Consider the following 20,727-nt stretch of genomic DNA (forward strand, 5'->3'; position numbering starts at 1 on the left):
TTTAAACAAATTCTTTTTTACATTGGACAGGAATAAAATTTTTTTTGAAGACATTTTTTTCTCTACACACACTGAGCAAAATTTATTTAATTCAAATAATTAATTTAATTGGTTATTAGGGAAAAGTATTTCTTGAATATTAAATATAATTATTTTTGAAATAAAATGGCATATTTGCCAAAATGATATGGAGTATAATTATTGTTTCACAAATAATTATATTTGATTCAAGTTTTAAGTAAAAATTTATTAAAGTGAACGTAATTATATTTGAATTGGAATTTTTTTTTTTTTTTTTTTGCAGTATCTTAGTGCGCGGTTTAGAGAAATCTTTTCCTTTTCATAAAATACTGATTTTTCATTCACTCAAATTTTCCTTACCCTCATTAAAAAAGTTTTCTGATTCACCTAAAAAATAGTTTTTTTTTTCATATTAAAAATAGTAGATTTTTTTAAATTAAAAAAATTGTTTTTTTTTAATTAACAAATTTGCTTTTTTTAAATTAATAAAATTGTTTTTTTAAAATAAAATTGTTTTTTTTAAATAAAATTGTTTATTTAAAAATAAAATTCTAGTAAATAATAAATTAAATTTTTTTAAAATTAAAGTAACAGTTGTTTTAAAGTAAAAAAAATTTTTTTTTTTTTTTGAATTAAAAAAATTGCTTTTTAATAATAAAATTCTAATAAATGGCAAAATTAAAAAAAAAGTAAATAACAGTTTTTTTTAAATAAAAGAAATAGTTTTTTTAAATTAACAAAATAGTTTTTTGTAATTACGAAAAATTGTTTTCGAAAAAAAAGTTTTTTTCTTTTCTTTGGGAACGATATTTCTGATTCAATAAAATATTTTTTATTTCAAAAAGAATTTTTTTTTTTTTTTTTTTTTTGAATGAAAGAAAATTCAAAATAAATTTATTTCCATTTTATAACCAAAAATTTATATTATATTTCTAGAGCGAAATTTTGATCAAAACAATAAATTTAATCAAAAAAAGGAGTGTAAATTTTTTTTTAAATTACTCTAAAAATAGTTTTTATTGTCAAATAAATTCCGCGCACAGCTTTTCTTAACGATTTCTATTTTTTGCAAAAAAAAAACGAGAGATATTTTTCTATGACTGAAAATTCTGTCTCAGTCAGCAAAAAAAAAAAAAATTTCATTTCCTTGAAAATAAAATTTTATATTCTACTCAAAAAAATTTTTTTTTATATTTTCTATTTTTTTTATGGAATTAGAAATTTTAGTATGATAATTTTAATACTTAATTTTCTTTTTTTCCATAAACATGAATCGAGCCGAAATCTAGTATATTTTACCATGTTTTTTTGTTGACTGTTCTGTTAACGCATGTCTCGTAAATTTTCACTTCGTTTTGCTCTCCAGTATTATTTGTGAATACAGTGTGTGATGGTGGGGAAATTTTTCTTTTTTTTTTTTCACCTGTTTGTTAAAAAACAGTGTCTCGATTGTTTATTTTATTTTTTTTTTTGTTTGTACTATAATATATAGTTAGCAGAGTGAAAGTGATAAATTTTATCGTGCGCTGGTGTGAATAACAATATTTGTGTTTATTTTTTATTTTTTAGAAATTTTAACACATTTCATTGTTTTACGCGTAAATACAATGGAGTAATTTGAATGATTATTATTACTTCCCACGCGTGTTTAACGCACAAGCCAATATAACGGCAATCAATCGGTATCGCGAGTGCATCATTGTAAACGCAGGTCGTGTGGATTAATTTACCTACGCCTAATCGATCCTTCGATCGATTATCTGGGTCACAAGCTGGATACTAGGCTGAGGTCAGTTCCGGTCCTTTTTTTTTTTTTGTTATTGCTGTATATATGGGGAATTTTACGTTGAAGTGCGATTTAAATCGGAAAAATTGGCTTTTTTTTGGAAATTATTTTTTTCCCCTTAAATATGAAAATACAATTTTTTTTTATCAATATCCGTTTTTGAAAGCTTTTTTGAAAACAAATTTTTATTTAAAAAAAATTTTTATTAATTTGAATTTTAAATTTTCGCGCCTTTTTGTGAGACTCCTTAAGGCACTCTCACACCTTTTTGGCTGCCTGCAGGTTACCATGGCAATGCATGAGAGTGAGTGCGACAGAAGATTTAAAATTTTGAATATTCAAATTTTCTGTCTCACTCACACTCATGCGTTGTCATGGTAACCTGCAGGCAGGCAGGCAGGCAGGCAGCAAAAAAGGTGTGAGAGTGCCTTTATATTTGAAATAGAGGGGTTTTGACGTATATAAACCAATTAGTAATATTTCACTAAAAATTAATGGAAATTTTTATTAATTTTTCATTGAAACTTTAGTAAAAATAATATTACTAGTTAATATTATTAAAAATTAGGGATTTTGAGGTTATGTTAGAGCAAATATTCTCCTTAATTTTGGTTTAAATAAATATGTGAGATGTTAATTTCTTTTTTACATACAAATTTTCTTTTCGGTTTTCATTAAAAAAAAAAAACTAAATTTGTTATTTTTCTCTCTTGAATTTTTTTTTCTCTTTCTTTTCTTCAATGTGCAGAAAAGTTTTCATAATATTGTAACAACTTTTTTAATTTTGCCAAGTTTCTCTAATAAATGTAATAACTTTTATAAGTGAAAATAACGATGGCTTTCTAACTTGTTTTTAGTACTTTTTTGTTTTAAAATTGCTTTTCTAATCAATCGTATTTATAATTATTAATTAATATAATCGAGTGAATATTGTTTTAACGTTACTTTGATTTCTACAACTTGTACTCTCTAAATTTAAATTAGTGAGAATTCGTACATTTATTTAAATTAGTGAAAATTTCTGCTAATTTTTAGGCCCTTTTTTTTACTAAAAATTCAGTAAAAAAAATATAACTGAACCAATTAGTAATATTTTTATACTAAAAATTAGTGGAAATTTTTACTAATTTTTCATTGAAACTTTAGTAAAAAAATATTACTAGTTAATATTATTGAAAAATTAGTAAAAATTTATCACTAATTCAAATTTAGAGAGTAATTTTTTTTTTATAATTGCGTAATTTTAATTATTGACTGAAAATATATAATATTGCTGCAATATAATGAAGTATATATTTTTTTTTTAAATTACAAACAATATTTAAAATTTAATTTAAAAAAATGGGGATTATATTCAAATTTTAAGGGTGAATTTTAAATGAAGAGGCGATGTAATTTCGCGGGTAATTCAATAGCAAAACGCGCATGATTCAGCCTTAATTTAAGAGCCCCATTATATTATATATATATACATATACATATACCTATATATATACGTCTGCGTGCAATCCACACTTGTTCGTCGATTAAGGAAAATGTAATTGAATTACGCTATCAGTCGTGACTGAGAATTGATTAATTAATCTGTTGGTAGGATTTCATTTTCGCATACTTATTCAATGTACTACTCTAATGCCAAATTAATATTTTGTCGTCAGGTCGATCTACGAATTGCTCTTAAAATTTTCCACAAACTAATTTTAAATTTTCAATATAAAAGGCGCTTTTATCGAATTTAAGATATAAATTCTCTCTTTAACACTTTATTTTTCATACTACAGAATTTATATAATAACCGAAAAATCGTTTAACAGAATTTAGAATTGATGGAATTTTTATTTGTCCGAAATTGCAAATGACCGAACAATCGATTTAAGCCTTAACCACCCCACCCCCTCTTATGTTCTACATTGTGATATTTTCATATTGGTAGTACTGCAGAATTTTGTAAATTATATAAAAATATTGAAAAGAGAAAAAAAAATGAGTGAAGAAGAAATTCGTTGAATGTGATTAGTGCATCGTATTGGATTTAGTGGCTAAAAGCAAGTGTTTCATACTAGATAATGAATAATTGGGAAAAATATATGAGAGGGAAAAACATTTTAAAGTGGTTGTATTTATAAATTATCTTTAATTAATCCTTAACTGGCACCCTGGGTCTAGTAGACCCGAGCATTTTTTCTCGCTCAAATCAATTGAATGTATTTGAATATTTTTCATATTTTAATATATTAGTAATTTTCTAAGTTTTTTTTGATACAACTATAATTCGATACAAAAGAATAAATTAGCTTCAAATATTAATAAATTATAAATTTTTAATTTTAACCTAAGTCACATTTTATTCTGCAAAATAAATACCTTTTTTTTGCAAGTCCTATGCTATTGTGGTAATTTTTTTTCTTAAAGAATACGAAGCTGAAGTACGCAATGTTTATATAAACGATTTTTAAAGAAAAAATTTTTTAAAATGAAAAATTCTATAATTTTTTGCCTAAAAAATATTTTTTTTATAATTTGTTATTTAATAAAAACTACAAGAAATATTTTTTAGGCGAAAAAAATTGTAGAATTTTTCATTTTAAAAAATTATTTCTTTAAAAATCGTTTATATAAACGTTGCGTACTTCAGTTTCGTTAAAGAATAATGGTATCATCTTAAATTTTGAAGTTACAATATTAAAATTTAAATAACTCATGAATTTTTAAGTCTAAAAACACGCAATTTTTTGGTTTTTATTTTTTACAATTTTTTTCAACTTAAAATTAATTAAATTTTAAAAAAACACATCATAAGCTATTTCGGATTAAATTTTTGGGCAAAAATATTCAATACCTGCTGTACAATACACGTTTTAATACGTCGGGTCCAGAGGTTCAGAAGACCCACTATTCTATTTACGTTCGAATTGTGCCAGTTAAGGGTTAAATTATTTATTGAAATATAATAATGTTTAAGTTTAAAATTTTTTTTTAAACTTTTTTTATTTGTTTTTAAAATGTAGTTTATTAATAATATTTTTTTTTTAAAAGACAAATTTTTTTTTTCTGGTGGTTTGTATTATAAACGACCTTAAGGAGAAAAAAGAGTGTCAAAATAAGAAGGAAGTAATTGTCGATATTCGAAAGAATTGACATACATAATAATATCGATCAAAAGTTTCCCACGCGCAAGAAAGTAATACCAATGCTTTTACTTGCACACATATAGACTGACGCTATTCGAGAATAGTTGACGGTAATTATCGATAATTGGCATCCCCTATAGACACGAGGTGAGAGAATAAATATCTGGTTTCGAATATATATATATATATATATATATATATATATATATATATATATATATATATATATATATATATATATACTCAATCATGTTAATTACCTAACGCACAAATATAACCGAAACTAATTAAAATGAACAAGAGATAGAAATTTCAAAGCACACGTATATAAGCAATAAAAAAATTTTTAAAAAAAGAGAGAACCAACATTTATGTTGTAATAAAATTCAAATTAAAAACTATATTTACACTCGACAATAATATTATATTAAAAGATTAAAACAGAAAACAAAATTCGTGAATAAAAAAAAAATTTAATCTCACATGAAAAAAAGATTTATATAAAAGTACCAGTTGTGGATACAATGAAAATAAAATTTATTTGATTCAAATAATTGCTTACTTGAATATTATCAAATAAATATTTACTTGAACCAAAAAATTTTTTAAATTAAATAAATCTGTATATTTGAACCAATAATAATTGTTTTGATTTAACATAATTAAAAGATACACATATGATTTTTATGTAAAATCATAAAAATTAGTAGTATTATAATATTCAAAAAGGTGAAGCATTATATTTTATGTGTGAAAAGGATGGAAAATGGATAATTTTTTTTTTGTTCCCATCAAATAGGAAACAAGCGGGATGATGTGCTTTTCGCACTCTCTGGATGTAAAACTCAGCGCGTAAAAATTAATACGGTTTTCAGTCATGCATCTAATTTTTTTCGTCCGATTTTTTTTTTTTTTTTTTTTCATCTGTCACATTTGTTCTCTCGTCGAAAAGAAGAGAAAAAAAGAGGAAAAATTTTAAACCAAGTTTTCTCTTTTATTTCTTTCTATATCTCTCTAGGTCTGGATAAAGCGTGCGATGTCTAACGTTGATCCTGTTATATATATATATGAGACAAATATTTCAAAAACTATCTTCAACGAGTTTAAAAAATATATATTATATTCAGAGAGAGTGAAAAAATATTCTCTAAAAGTGACATTATTTTATTTTTATTTTTAGAATAAAAAGGAACTCATGAAAAGTAAATACATAGAGAAAGAGAAAGAGAGAGAGGGGGAGGGGGCAAATAAAATAAATTCCGCGAAGGATTATATAAAAAATTGGTCGAAATGGAAATATCCACACGAGTCCACGCGTATGAAAATTTACTCACCTGGGACGAATTTAAATAAAAATGTTTAATATTCCCGTAAATTTTTGATTTAAAAAAAAAAATAAAAAGAATATTTCCAATTATTTTCTTTTTCAGTGTTATAGAGTGGCAATTTCAATTTTATTAGATATAACTTTTTTTTTTAGAGGGGGGATTTTTATGTATTGCTACATAATCAATTAAGTTCGTTGATACGGAATCTTCGGATATAGTACAGTGTTTTACAATTTATAATAACTCGTGCGTTATAACAAATATTTATCCATATTTCATGTTCTATAGAATTCAATTATTATCCAAGAGATTTATTTTTTTTTTGTTTTCTTTTTCTATAAATTTTTAATTATATATATATATATTTCTATATGAGCCCGTTTTCACCGTGTGGATAAATTTAATCTTCCAAGAGATTAAAGGCCAATAGATGCCTTTCTGCGTCTGCGCAAAATATATATCTACTGCCTTTAACCTCTCGGTGGATTAATTTAATTGATTCAAATAATCGGTTATTTGACTATTATTAAATAAATATTTACTTGAACCAAATAATTTCTGTATTTAAAACAAATACCATATTTAATTGACTCAATTAAAAATCATTTGATTCAAATAAATATTTATTTGATAATAATCAAGTAACCGATTTATTTGAATTAAATTTATTTTTCAATGTTAGGAATTCTTTTGTGGAATATTAATTTTTATTTAGAAACAAATTTTGCCTTTGAAAGATATATTATAAGTTACCATATATAGTGGTCAAATAAAAATTTTAAAGTAAATATAAAAGGGGTTAAAAAATGACCGACATTTGCCTACCGGTGTATATATATATATATATACACATTTGCGAAAATTTACACTCTTCCTGGCGCAAAAAGCATCCGAGATGAATGCATGTACATATTTTCGCACAAATGTTGTGAAAGGATCTTTGGTAGGGTCATGAGAGTTATTTCTGCCTTCACTAAAATTCTTTCGCGGTCACCTAGATAAAGTGAAACAATATTTATTTTCCTTATTGCATCCTCTTGTCAACAGGCGTTTTTTTTCTTTTTTTTTTTTTTTTTACAAAAAACAGCAATTCCAAGAATTTTTTTCCCCTTTAACGTCACACTCGCTTTTTACATGTATACTGAAAAAGCCGCATTGTATACAATTTTATCTCGCCTTGAGTTTAATAGTTTCAGCTTGTTAAAATAATTTTGCAAAATAATTTTATTTCAGATTTTGGATTGATTTTTTTTTATTTATTTCAACATTCAGAACTTTAAGTACATTTTAAGGGTGGGGTATGAAACATCTCAAAATGTGAACAAACCGAAAATGTAAGCAATATTATTGACTAATTTGTAACGGCCTTTTTTTTAATAGAAAATAAAATTTTTTCTTTCTCCATGAGAAAATGGAAAATTTATATAATAAAACTAAAGTATGACACTGTATTTGGTGAAAAATAAATTATAATTATCGCATAAAATGAAAAGTATAATGAAATAAAAATAAAAATTGTATTTTAGTCAATAATTTCTTACATTTTCGGTTATTTTTTTAAACGAATAAAAAGAAATAAAAATTTGTATTTTCTGTTTCTTTTTAACCAATTAATATATATTTATTTTTTATATACCATTGAAAAAAGTGTTTTAAATTAACTCAGTTTAGCGAAATACAATTATATACTAAAATTACAGCATTTATCATATGCTTGATTTTAATAAACATTAAATGTAAATGAAATTCTAGTAAGTTTCAACTTTCCCCTCGGGTCATGTCTTTTATTTTTATTTGACCTCTTTAAATGTCGATCCTTCCTCTTTCTTTCTCTCTTTCTCTCTCTCTCTCCTCCTGTTGATGCTCGTTTTACTCACCAAGTCACAAGTGAAAAAAAGAAGAAGAAAAAAAAAACATCGCGCTTTTGAAAACAGTTTTTCTTATATATAGCAACTTTTTAGCCTGAGAAACTACACTCTTAACACTGCAGTGTCCTCGGTCAGTGAAATTGGCTCACCTTTTGAGCGATTTGAAACTCGTTTTCAGAAAATGAGGGCAAAAGCTTGCTTTAATTTTTATTACCAACTGACCCTTGATCTTTTGACATAATAGTTTAAAAATACTTTTTTAATCTCTTTTTTTCGAAAAAAAAACACAACATTTTAATCTGACTTTAAAAATAGTATAACGCTCCACAAAAAAAAGGGACAAAAAAAGAAAAAAATTTTAGGTTATATGTTAGTAATTTTTAAAGTGACTTAATACAAAACAATTAAGTCTTTATTACATTCGAAAAACATAACCTAACATTTTTTTTTATCTTAAGATCCCTTTTCTCGCGTGGAGCAATTTAAAAATATTTTTTCATTTTTTTTAATCAATAAAAAATCAACATTGACACTCTCTCTCTTTGAATATATTTGCGTGAAAAAAAAAAATCTCTAGGCAAATCCCATTTCTCGAGAATAATGATCGTTCTCCGGAGAATTACCACCGATCTTGTCAGCAAGTATTTGCGCCCGAGTTTCAAGTCTGGTGTGTTTGTTTATTTGGAGCTTGAGGAAACAAGTTGGGAAAAGCTTCCTCTCGGGAATTTCGAACAGTAGAAGCCCAATTCGTCGTCGCATTATTATTATTATTATTATTATTATTATTTTATATATATACGAAAAGCAAAACCAAAAGCCAGTAAGTTGGCCATTCCAAAATCCGCCATTATCAAACTCCCCTTTTGTGTGTGTGTGTTAAGTAGTCGCGGAAGCCCTATATTCACAATTCACAAGAATTGTGTGTGTGGTATATGTCTACAGAAATTTTCTCCTCTATATAGCTTGACAAGAGTGACGTTGAATTTTTTTCTATATTTATTTATTTTTTTTTTTTACATCCACTACGTTCTCAAGTCACTCTTTTTAAGAGCGTAAGGAGCTTTTTTCTCTTCTTTTTTTTTTAACGCAAAAGAAGGAACAAGGAATTCTATTGAGAAATTTTCTTGGATGTGTATTATAAATAAAATAAATCCCACAGGAGAAATATTCGTAAGCAAGTAGGAAATTTTTTTTTTTGATATAAAAAAAATTTTTTTTCTTAATAAACTTGCAAGGGAATTAATAAAAATCTATATAATTAACGTGCGGTTAAGTTTAAAGAATATGTGTAACCTAACCTATCTTAACCTAACCTAACTTAAACTATCTTAACCTAACCTAACCAAACTTAGTCTAGCCTAACTTATCGTAATCTAACGTAACGTAACCTAACGTAATCTAAGTTAGCCTAGCCTAACCTAACTTACCGTAACATAACCTAACTTGCCATAACTTAACGTGACCTAACTTACTATAACTTAACTTAACCTAACGTAATCTAACCTAACTTAACTTAGCCTAAACTAACTTGCCATAACTTAACGTTACCTAACTTACTATAACTTAACTTAACCTAACGTAATCTAACCTAACCTAACTTAGCCTAAACTATCTTACCATAACTTAACCTAACCTATCTTAACCTAACTTAACCTAACCCATCTTAATCTAACCTAACATAATCTAACCTAACCTAACCTAACTTAGCATAACATAATCTAACTTAGCCTAGCCTAACCTAACTTGCTATAACATAACCTAACTTGCCATAATTTAACGTTACCTAACTTACTATAACTTAACATAACTTACTATAACTTAACTTAACCTAACTTACTATTATAACTTAACTTAACCTAACGTAATCTAACCTAACCTTACTTAGCCTAAACTAACTTACCATAACTTAACCTAACCTATCTTAACCTAACTTACCATAACTTAACCTAACCCATCTTAATCTAACCTAACCTAACGAAATCTAACCTAACCTAACCTAACCTAACCTAACTTAGCATAACATAATCTAACTTAGCCTAGCCTAACCTAACTTATCATAACATAACCTAACTTGCCATAACTTAACTTAACCTAACTTACTATTATAACTTAACCTAACGTAATCTAACCTAACCTTACTTAGCCTAAACTAACTTACCATAACTTAACCTAACCTATCTTAACCTAACTTACCATAACTTAACCTAACCCATCTTAATCTAACCTAACCTAACCTAACTTACCATAACATAACCTAACTTGCCATAACTTAACGTGACCTAACTTACTATAATTTAACTTAATCTAACGTAATCTAACCTAACCTAACTTAGCCTAAACTAACTTACCATAACTTAACCTAACCTATCTTAACCTAACTTACCATAACTTAACCTAACCCATCTTAATCTAACCTAACATAATCTAACCTATCTTAACTTACCCTAACCTAACCTAACTTAACCTAGTCTAACCTACCCTAACCTAACTTATCTTAACTCACCTTAACTTAACCTGCCGTGTAAAACTGAAATACCGTGAAAGTTTCCAACAGGGAAATTCATTATTAATTATAAAATAAAAATTTTAACAGATTAATATTATTTAATCTGTATTGAATTAGTAGAAAAAAACTTAATTTTTATTACGTTTCTATTTGCGGTAAAAACAGATTTTCAGTTTTTGAGGTTATGTTAGGGCCTCCAGCCATCTTTTGATAACTTCTACTTGCAAATTTTATTTTCTTTTTTTATTGTCCATAAAAATGGAAATTTCGACATGATTTTTTTCGTCCCCCCCCACATATGTAAATTCGTTTGATAAATCTGTTAGTGCCGTTTGTCTAATTCTTGGCAATAAATCTACCGCTTGTCACACAGTAGTGCCGCACAAATCTCTTCTCTTCATCGTATAATATGGACTGTATATATAATTCGTAGTTAAATTGTCAGAATCCAAAGTTTCACTCGTAATTAATATTGATTCCAACACACACACACACATACTCTCTCTCTCTCTCTCTCTTCTCTCTAAATTTAATTAACGAGTTCTCGTACTCTATGGGAAATGAACGAATTTCCTGCATTGCAATTGGTCTGACTTCTCGTTGCGTACATTTTATAATATATATATATACACATAAACACTTCCGAACTTTTTCGATTATATATTTTTTTTTACTTACTATACTTAGTTATTTTAACTTACTGTTTTATGTACACGGAAAAAATGGAAAAATGAATATAGTAACTTTTACTATATACTTTAAAAGTAAAATATGAACTGTCCGGAGTTTTTGCGCATTTCTGGTAAAATTTACTCAGAAAATAGTAAAATTTTACTATTTTTGGAGTAAATTTTACTAGAAATGCACAGAAACTCCAAACAGTTCAGGTTTTACTTTCAAAATATAGTAAAAAAGTTACTTTAATCGTTTTTCTATTTTTCAATTTTTGAATTAAAATTTGACGGATTTTCTTTTTATACGAATTTTTACATAACAAAATTTTTAGCTACCGAATATTTATTTGTACGAATTTTTGCGACGCCCAATTTTCATTTGTCCGAAATTTTAAATGGCCGAATAAACAATCGACAGAAAGATTTTGGCGTAATTTTTCAAAAATTGACCAATCACGATTTTCTTGACAATTTCTATAATTGGAGAATTTTCAAAAATTACACCGAATTCTTTTCTGTCAATTGTTTGTTCGAGGTTATTTATGTAATTTCGGTCAAATGAAAATTCGGCTTCGCAAAAATTCTATCAATTCAAAATTTGTGCAAATAAAAATTTGGGTAAATTAAAATTCGGACAAATTAAGTTTCGGTCATTTGAAAATTCTGTTCTTTTAGAAATTCGAATTTTGATTGAATGAGAATTCTACTAAATTTAAATTCAGTTAAATCTAAAATTCTTTTAAATAAATATAAATAAAAAGTCGTGCAAGGAAAATATTTCTATAAAATAAAAATTCCATCAAAAAGAAATTTGATAACTAAAAATTTTCTTAAGTAAAAATTGGTTTAGAAATAAATTTTAAATAACAGAATTTTTCAATTTACTATGCAAATCCTAATTTTTGTTCGAAAACGAGTCGGAAATATAAAAAATAATTTTGAAATTAAAATTGTAATTTGCATTTCTGATATATATTGTGATGAAAAGGAATGTACATGTGAATAACAAAAGTGTAGAGATTTGTGTGAGTGCGATTAACGATGGGAGATTTTCGCATTCTCGAGTTTAGAGAGAGAGAGAGAGACAGACGATACGAGACAGCATCGTTTCGGATGCTGGCCGACAGTCAAAACTTTAATCTCTCCTGAAATTCAGGCGGATGTTCCCTTCAATGTTGAGATATTTCACAAAGTTGGGAAATCATACAATGGAAATGATTTTGTCAATGAATATTTTCTCATAATAAAAATTTATCTGATTAAAATTTCAGAAAACAAACGCATTAAAAAGAAAATATTGTGTGATTGAAAAATATTGAAAAAAAAGAGCGAAATTATTTTTTTGAAAATATTTTGCAAAAATTATTTTGTTAAATTAAAACAAATTTTTTGCATTGTATATGAACCAAATTATTTAAAACTAAACAAAAAACAAAAATTTTCTTTCTGTTAAAATTATATTTTGTGCGCCCATTTGGAAAGATTCCCCGGAAAGTGCCCCCTGGAGGTTCTATCAGAATTCCGCCGGAACTTCCAACGTAATTCCGTCGGCATTCCATCGGAGTTCCAAAGAATTTCCTATGGGATTCCGACCGAATTCTGATGGAATTCCGATTAATTTTTTTCAAAAATTTTAGAGTTCTAATTCCGTCGGCATTCCATCGGAGTTCCAAAGAATTTCCTATGGGATTCCGACCGAATTCTGATGGAATTCCGATTAATTTTTTTCAAAAATTTTAGAGTTCTAATTCCGTCGGCATTCCATCGGAGTTCCAAAGAATTTCCTATGGGATTCCGACCGAATTCTGATGGAATTCCGATTAATTTTTTTCAAAAATTTTAGAGTTCTAATTCCGTCGGAATTCCATCGGAGTTCCAAAGAATTTCCTATGGGATTCCGACCGAATTCTGACGGAATTCCGATTAATTTTTTTCAAAAATTTTAGAGTTCTAATTCCGTCGGAACTCCGTCGGAATCCCATCGGAAATTCTTTGGAACTCCAATGGAATTCCTACGGAATTAGAACTCTAAAATTTTTGAAAAAAATTAATCGGAATTCCGTCAGAATTCGGTCGGAATCCCATAGGAAATTCTTTGGAACGCCGATGGAATTCCGACGGAATTAGGACTCTAAAATTTTTGAAAAAAATTAATCGGAATTCCGTCGGAATCCCATAGGAAATTTTTTGGAATTCCGACGGAATTAGAACTCTAAAATTTTTGAAAAAAATTAATCGGAATTCCGTCAGAATTCGGTCGGAATCCCATAGGAAATTCTTTGGAACGCCGATGGAATTCCGACGGAATTAGGACTCTAAAATTTTTGAAAAAAATTAATCGGAATTCCGTCGGAATCGTATAGGAAATTCTTTGGAACTCCGATGGAATTCCGACGGAATTACGTTGGAAGTTCCGGCGGAATTCTGATAGAACCTCCAGGGGGCACTTTCCGGGGAATCTTTCCAAGTGGGTGCATTTATTGGAAGGGATCAAATTTTTATTTGAATTAACTAAACATTTTTTAATTGCGTCAAAGTTGGTTAATTAAACTGTTTTGGTTAAGTTAAATTAACTTTTTTTTTCATAGTACATGGATTAGAATGAAATAATTTTTTTTTTTTGTGTCAGACGCAAAACTGTAATTTGAACACATTATACATAATATAAAGTTTATGTTTAATAATGTAAATTTTCACCGCACAATTTGAAACTTTACTCTCTCTCTCTCTCTCTCTCTCTCTCTGTCTTTTCTATTTGATATAGTTCCGCGATCTTTTTGTTTTCAAATATAATGAGAAGTCTGAAAACAGTTGGAACAATAGTCTCGGGATAGGACCCCCTTCGTTATCAGGCGCACCCGGGTAAGGAATTAAGATATTAGTTTGCGAACATTGTTCCATTTTCAATAGAGACTATATATGATTCATCGAATTTAGAATTTAAAGTCATTTGTTATGGAAAAAATTTTAATTTTCAAAATTAAAAATTTAATTCAACAAAAACTTCATTGAAAATTGTTTGTTTTTTGAGGTGCACTTTGAAAAAAAATTATTTGATTCAAATAATTGTTTCCAAATAAATATTTATTTGGAATCAAATAAATTGTATTTAAACTAATAATTTCTATATTTGAAAGAAATAAAATTTAATTGACTTAAATTAAAATTATTTTGTCAATTAAATGGTATATTTATTTCAAATACAGTTTATTCAATTCAAATTATTATTTAGTTCAAGTAAATATATTTATTTTATAATAATAATAATAATAATAATAATAATAATAATAATATAAAAGATAATAAAAATTAATTAAAAATTTTAAGAACACTTTTTAAAATATTAAATGACAATTTTTTTTTTTTTTTAAAAAAAACCATTTTCCTATATCTCTCTGTCAATGCTAATGACCGTTATCGTCAAAATGCGTCAAGTTCGACGTCTGGTGGAAACTATTGGAAACTCATTGTAAAGCGTCAGAACCAAGGGGTGGAGGGGGGAGAGAGATAAAGTTTGTACAGGCAGAGGGTTTAATAATTGAAAATCTTTGAAAAGTCAATTTAAAATTATTAACCTAAATAAAATTTTTTTAAAAAAATATTGTTCTTTTTCAAATATATAATTATGAATATTTTAATTACTTTTTTTAAATATTTTTACAATATTGTTATAAAAACTTGACATAAGTACATTTATACTTGAACCAAATAATTTTTATTTTGAATCAATTAAATTGTATTTGTTTTAAATACAGAAATAATTGATTCAAATTACAATTCAAATTACTATATATTTGCGGTCGAAAAATTTTTTTGGTTCAAGTAAATATTTATTTGATAATAGTCAAGTAAGATTATTTGAATCGAATAAATTTTTGAGTGAAGAAATTTTTTCAGTGAAGATGGTAATTTTTAAAATTATTCATTTTTTGGCATCAATGAATTTAAATTCAAAAATTTTTATTTTTAAATGTTTTGATATTTAAAAAATTTACTCATTTTATTATAACACAGAGTACATATATGCATAATTTATAATAAGATGATGATAAAAATGATCCTTTTTTTTTATGTAGTAGTAATTAATAATTCATGAAAATCTCTATACTTTCTTTATAAATTAAAGCATAATATTTTTAAATATGCAAAAAAAAAGACGAAGTCGCTCACGGTTTCGATTTTCACTATAAATTTTTAGTAAATAATTTAGTTAGAGAGGGTATAGCCAATTTCTTGATATTTCGCCATATATACAGTAATTTGAAATGTATATAATGGTTAAGTTAAATTTGTAAATTTCATTTTATGTATATATAGAAGCGTTTGAATTTTGCCAGCAATTGGAAAATGAAGCATAAAATATAGGCAAACAATTTTGTTTGTTGTGTATATGTGTCTGTGTGTGAGATAATAGGTATATATATATATATATATATATATATATATATATAAATTGAAGAGAGGAAAACCTGTTTTGTGGTTCCAACCAATCGAGTTCTGTTAATCCACGAAATTCTCATTCATTCAAATAGTCCAGTTAATTTTCGATTGCGCAATGCGTATCACGTATATACTATAAAGTTCAATTGTTCTGACCTTGTTCGATAATAATTTAACACCTGTTTTTCGCTTCGAAGTCATGTTTATTGCTCTTCTATAGGCAACAACCAAATTTTGGTTAAATTAACCAAATAATTTGTCCTTTGTACAATTAACCAAAATTTTGATTGAATCAACCAAAAGTTTATTTGGTTAACCCTTAAACTGGCACCATGGGTCAAGTAGAACCGTGCATTATTTTCTTGTTTAAATTAATTAAATATGTAGCTTTTGAATATTTTTTATATTTTAATGCATAAATCTTGCAGAATTTTGTAAATTATATAAAAATATTGAAAAGAGAAAAAAAAATGAGTTAAGAAGAAATTCGTTGAATGTGAATAGTGCGACGTATTGGATTTAGTGGCTAAAAGCAAGTGTTTCATACTAGATAATGAATAATTGGGAAAAATATATGAGGGAAAACATTTCAAAGTGGTTGTATTTATAAATTATTTTTAATTAAGCCTTAACTGGCACTATGGGTCCAGTAGACCCGAGCATTTTTTCTCGCTCAAATTATTTTAAATGTATTTGAATATTTTTAAAATTTTAATATACATTAGTTTGACATATTAGTAATTTTCTAAGTTTTTTTGATACAACCAATTTGATACAAAAAGAATAAATAGCCTTTACCTTGAAACAAAAGCAATGCGCAGGTACGGGCAATTGTTACTGGAAAAAAGATTAATTTCCACATTAGATTCGGTCAAAATTACAATTTTTTTAAAGTAAAAATTAATCTCTTTTTCCAGTAAAAATATTGTCTTACGTGCATTGCTTTTGAAGGTAAAAATTTCATATAAATAAAAAGCAGATTTTATGTATTTTATTTTAGTGTAATTGTTAAAATTATCATAGTAAAAAATATTAAAAATTTACTACAAAATAGAAAAGTCGAAAATTGCTTAATTTACTAATTGTATCAACAGAAAATCAGAAACTGTTTTTTTTTTTATGTTTTCTAACTCAATTCTCAGCAAAAAAAAAAAGAAGAAAAACTAACCCGCAGTCACTTTAGTAAACTCTCTTAATTTTATTGAAGTTTATCTCTTGATTTTTATCTCAAACTCCCCCGATTTTATTCCCCTTTTTTTCTATTGTGTAAAAATAAAAATCTCGTGATAAAAGAGCGAAATGTTGGTAGAAAGTCTAAAATTGGAAAAAAAAACAAGAGGAAAATGATCCTATATATTGGAAAAACATCGAATGCAAATTCAATTCAAAGTGGTATTTCATGTTTACTCTTTTTTTTTTTTTTTGCTATTTCTGAAAAGAAAATTTCGAAAAATAAACTTGATTATCTTTTAATATATAAATTATATAAATGCGTGTATAATGAGTGGAAAAAAAAGTTGTTTCGCGAATAATAAGAGTATACTTCTACTATATATATAAGAAGGAATGAATAATTGGTCCTTCACGGTTTATTTACTCTCACAGCGAGAGTTTTTGAAGTGAAGCGCAACGTTGCTGACTTTTGTACTTCCTGTTTTGTATATATATATATATAGGTAGATATACGTCCCTGACCTCGGCACCGCGTGAAATTACATTATCGTAATGGACTATCCTCGATTACTCAGCGCCTGCGAGAGACCCTCGGGACTTTGTCCTGCGCTTTCCTGGGATGTCCCTAATTTGCCATCGGCCAAAGAACGAGACGCGAACGAAAGCCCTGCTGCTGTTGCTGCTGCTGCTGTACGCTATATATAATATCACTTTCAATTATGAACGAGCCGGTTGTTTTAATTTCACTCTGAAATAATTATACTAAATATGATTTCTCTTCTTCATTTCACGTGAACAACATCGGGGAAATGGAAATTTTTTATAGTTTTTATCAGAATTTACTCGAATTTTCATATAACCGATTTTTTGAAATACAGAATTTTTGTATACTTAACTGATAAAATATTTCCTGCTCTATAGGTTTTCGAAGAAATTAAGCAAAAAATGGAGCCATTTTAATTTTTGCTCTATTTTTACGAAAAAAAAAAAATATAGAAAAAACCGCACCGCATTTTAATGTCTGCTCTATATTTTTTTTTTGTAAAAAATAAAGCAGAAATTAAAATGGTTTCGTTTTTTTAAATTATTTTTCCATAAAACTAAAGAAGAAATTAAAATACCGCCATTTTTGCTCTATTAGTTCGCAAAATATGGCAAAAAAAGGCGCCATTTTAATTTCTGCTCTAGTTTTTCGTAAAAATATGGAGCAGAAAATAAAATGGCACCTTTTTTGCACTATTTTTTCCGTAAAACTAGAGCCAAAATCAAAATAGCGCCATTTTTGCGTTTTTGTAAACGGTGCTATTTTAATTTTTGATCAATTTTTATGAAAAAATATATCAGAAATCGCGCTATTTTAATTTCTGCTCAACTTTTACAAAAAAAAAAAAATAGATGCAAAAACCACGCCATTTTAATTTCTGCTTTAGTTTATTTCATAAAAATATTTGGATAAACGGCGCCATTTTAATTTCTTCTCTGATTTTTCGTAAAAATAGAGCAGAAATTAAAATGGCGCCTTTTTTGCTATATTTTTCCTCAAAAAGACGGCAAAAACTGACAAATTTCATTTCTGCTCTAGTTTTTCCTAAAAATAGGGCAGAAATTAAAATTGCGCCATTTATGTGTTTTTTATAAACGATGCCATTTTAATTTCTGATCCATTTTTATAAACAATTATAGCAGAAACCGCGTTATTTTAATTTCTGCTATAGTTTTTCATAAAAATTTAGTATAAACGGCGCCATTTTAATTTCGACTCTATGTACTATATTTCTTAAAAATAGAGTCAAGACCGCTCGATTTTAATTTCTGATGTATTTTTTTTCGTAAAAGTTGAACAGAAATTAAAATGGCGCCCTTTTTTGGGTAAAAAAAATATCAGAAAATTCCATTGGCTGCATTTTTGCTTTATATTTTTACGACAAACTTGAGCAGAAATTAAAATGCCTCGGTTTTGGCTCTATTTTTTTTTTCGTAAAAATCGCGGAGAAATTAAAATGGCGTCGTTTTTCTCTATATCATTTGCCTAAAATTGTAATTTTTCGAAGAAATAATCGGCAGAAAAATTTTGGAACAATTTTTAAAATCAACCAATAAAAAATTATCCATAAAATTTTTATTCGTTAATTTTAAAAATCGCACCGTAATCTTTCTGCCAATTGTTTTTGTTCGGCCATTTACAATTTCGGACAAATGAAAATTATATCAATCAGAAATTTTGTTAAATAATTTTTTTTGCTTTTTAAATTCTATGAAAAATCGGTTACATAAAAATTCTGTATAATATAAAGATAATAAAATGGCGTAATCTTCATGCACATAAAAAATGTAATCGACACACTTGAAATTTAATATTGTCAATAGTTTTTAGTTTTATTAATTCTATTGTAACAAATTGGGTCTTCTAAATCGATGTTCATTGTTCTTTATGTATATTGAGAGAGAGAGAGAGAGATAAAGTCCGCGTTTTTGGCGTTGGTAACGATTCACAACGCTTGTTTCCAGTGATTAAGTTACCCAAGGGGAATGGGCGATTAATCGCGTATATCCCGAAATACTTGAGGAAGAATATATTATATATATATACATACATATATAAAGTGTAGTGACTATTAATTGCTTCGAAAAACTGATTACGTCAGACGATATCAATTTTCAGGATTATATCGCTAAACAATTTTTGGCTTAGTTGCGCGCAAAAACTTTTTCTCCCATCATTTTCAATATATATATATATATAATAAGATAAAGTTTGCGCCTTTCTGTTACATAATATAAAAGATGATTAACTTCTTTTGTCAAAATTTAAAATTTATACAAAATTATTATTTATTACGAAATTAAAATTATTTATACAAAATTGTTTTCTTGATATGTCGTTGGATTTCAAATTTTTTTTTTTTTTTAAATATAAAAACACAGTTATCCAAAGTTATTTTATTTTTCTATTATTTTTTACAGAGGAAAATTCGATAAAGAAAATAATTGGTTTAAATGAAGGAAATAATTTTGCTGTTTGACAAAAGGTTTTTTTTTTTTTTTTTTGGTCAATATATATAATAAGGAAAATTTTCTTCACGAGCATCTTTGAAAAATAATTCTGTATGTGTGTGTGTGTGTTCAGAAAATGTCTCGAACGTAAAAATTGTGTTTGCAAATGATATTAAAAAAGTTCACTTTGTATTCTGATTCGATATTAAATCTCAATGGCTCTGAGCCAAACTCCTTTCATGCTATTAATGTCCGTTACACTCTTTGACCCTTTACTTGTACTCTCTTTTTTCCTCTCTCTCTCTCTCTTCCTCTCTCTTTCATTTTCTTTCTTTTCCTTTCTTTTTCTCTCAACTTTACTCTCTGGAAGACCACAAGGGATACACTTCCTGTTCCCGTGGCAAGAATCCTTTGCTTTTCTTTATATACTTAAAATATTCATTCAGAAAAAAAAAGTTCTCTAAATTTTCGCTGTAAAATTAAAAATTCCTATACAAACAATAAGTCATATATGAGAAAAAAAACCTTGTAATTTTGGCGCGTATTCTTGTTCCATAAAAATAATTAGAATTTTCAATTTAAAGAATTTTATGGGGCATATGATTTTTCCATAAAAATCATTAATTAGAATTTTTATTTTAAAGTATTTTATTAGAAATTATTATTTTTTTTTAGAGGAATTTTCAATTTTCGAATTACAATTTGACGCAGATTTTCTTTTTATACGAATTTTTACATAACAAAATTTTTAGCTATTCAATTTTTGCCAGGAATTTTAACAGAATTCTCATTCAATCGAAATTTTG

General features: G+C 26.7%; 1 protein-coding gene and 1 long non-coding RNA gene across 6 annotated transcripts in view; one reads left to right on the top strand and one right to left on the bottom strand.

The window, feature by feature from the left end:
• Positions 1-20,727, top strand: part of LOC127281217 (uncharacterized) — a 257,929-nt gene that overhangs the window by 31,744 nt on the left and 205,458 nt on the right. Inside the window, exon 1 of one of the 4 annotated variants that reach the window (XM_051304827.1) lies at positions 1,516-1,810. The exons of the other annotated variants lie outside the window; for them this stretch is intronic. The gene's annotated coding sequence lies outside the window, so the exon portion shown is untranslated. Of the gene's footprint in view, positions 1-1,515; positions 1,811-20,727 lie in introns of those variants that run through there. 4 annotated transcript variants of the gene reach the window in all.
• Positions 1-20,727, bottom strand: part of LOC127281228 (uncharacterized) — a 204,626-nt gene that overhangs the window by 24,445 nt on the left and 159,454 nt on the right. The gene's annotated exons all lie outside the window — the stretch shown is intronic.

Source organism: Leptopilina boulardi, unplaced genomic scaffold (assembly GCF_019393585.1).
Source record: "Leptopilina boulardi isolate dan_hultmark-lab unplaced genomic scaffold, ZJU_Lbou_2.1 LbouV2_266, whole genome shotgun sequence".
NCBI lineage: Eukaryota > Metazoa > Arthropoda > Insecta > Hymenoptera > Figitidae > Leptopilina > Leptopilina boulardi.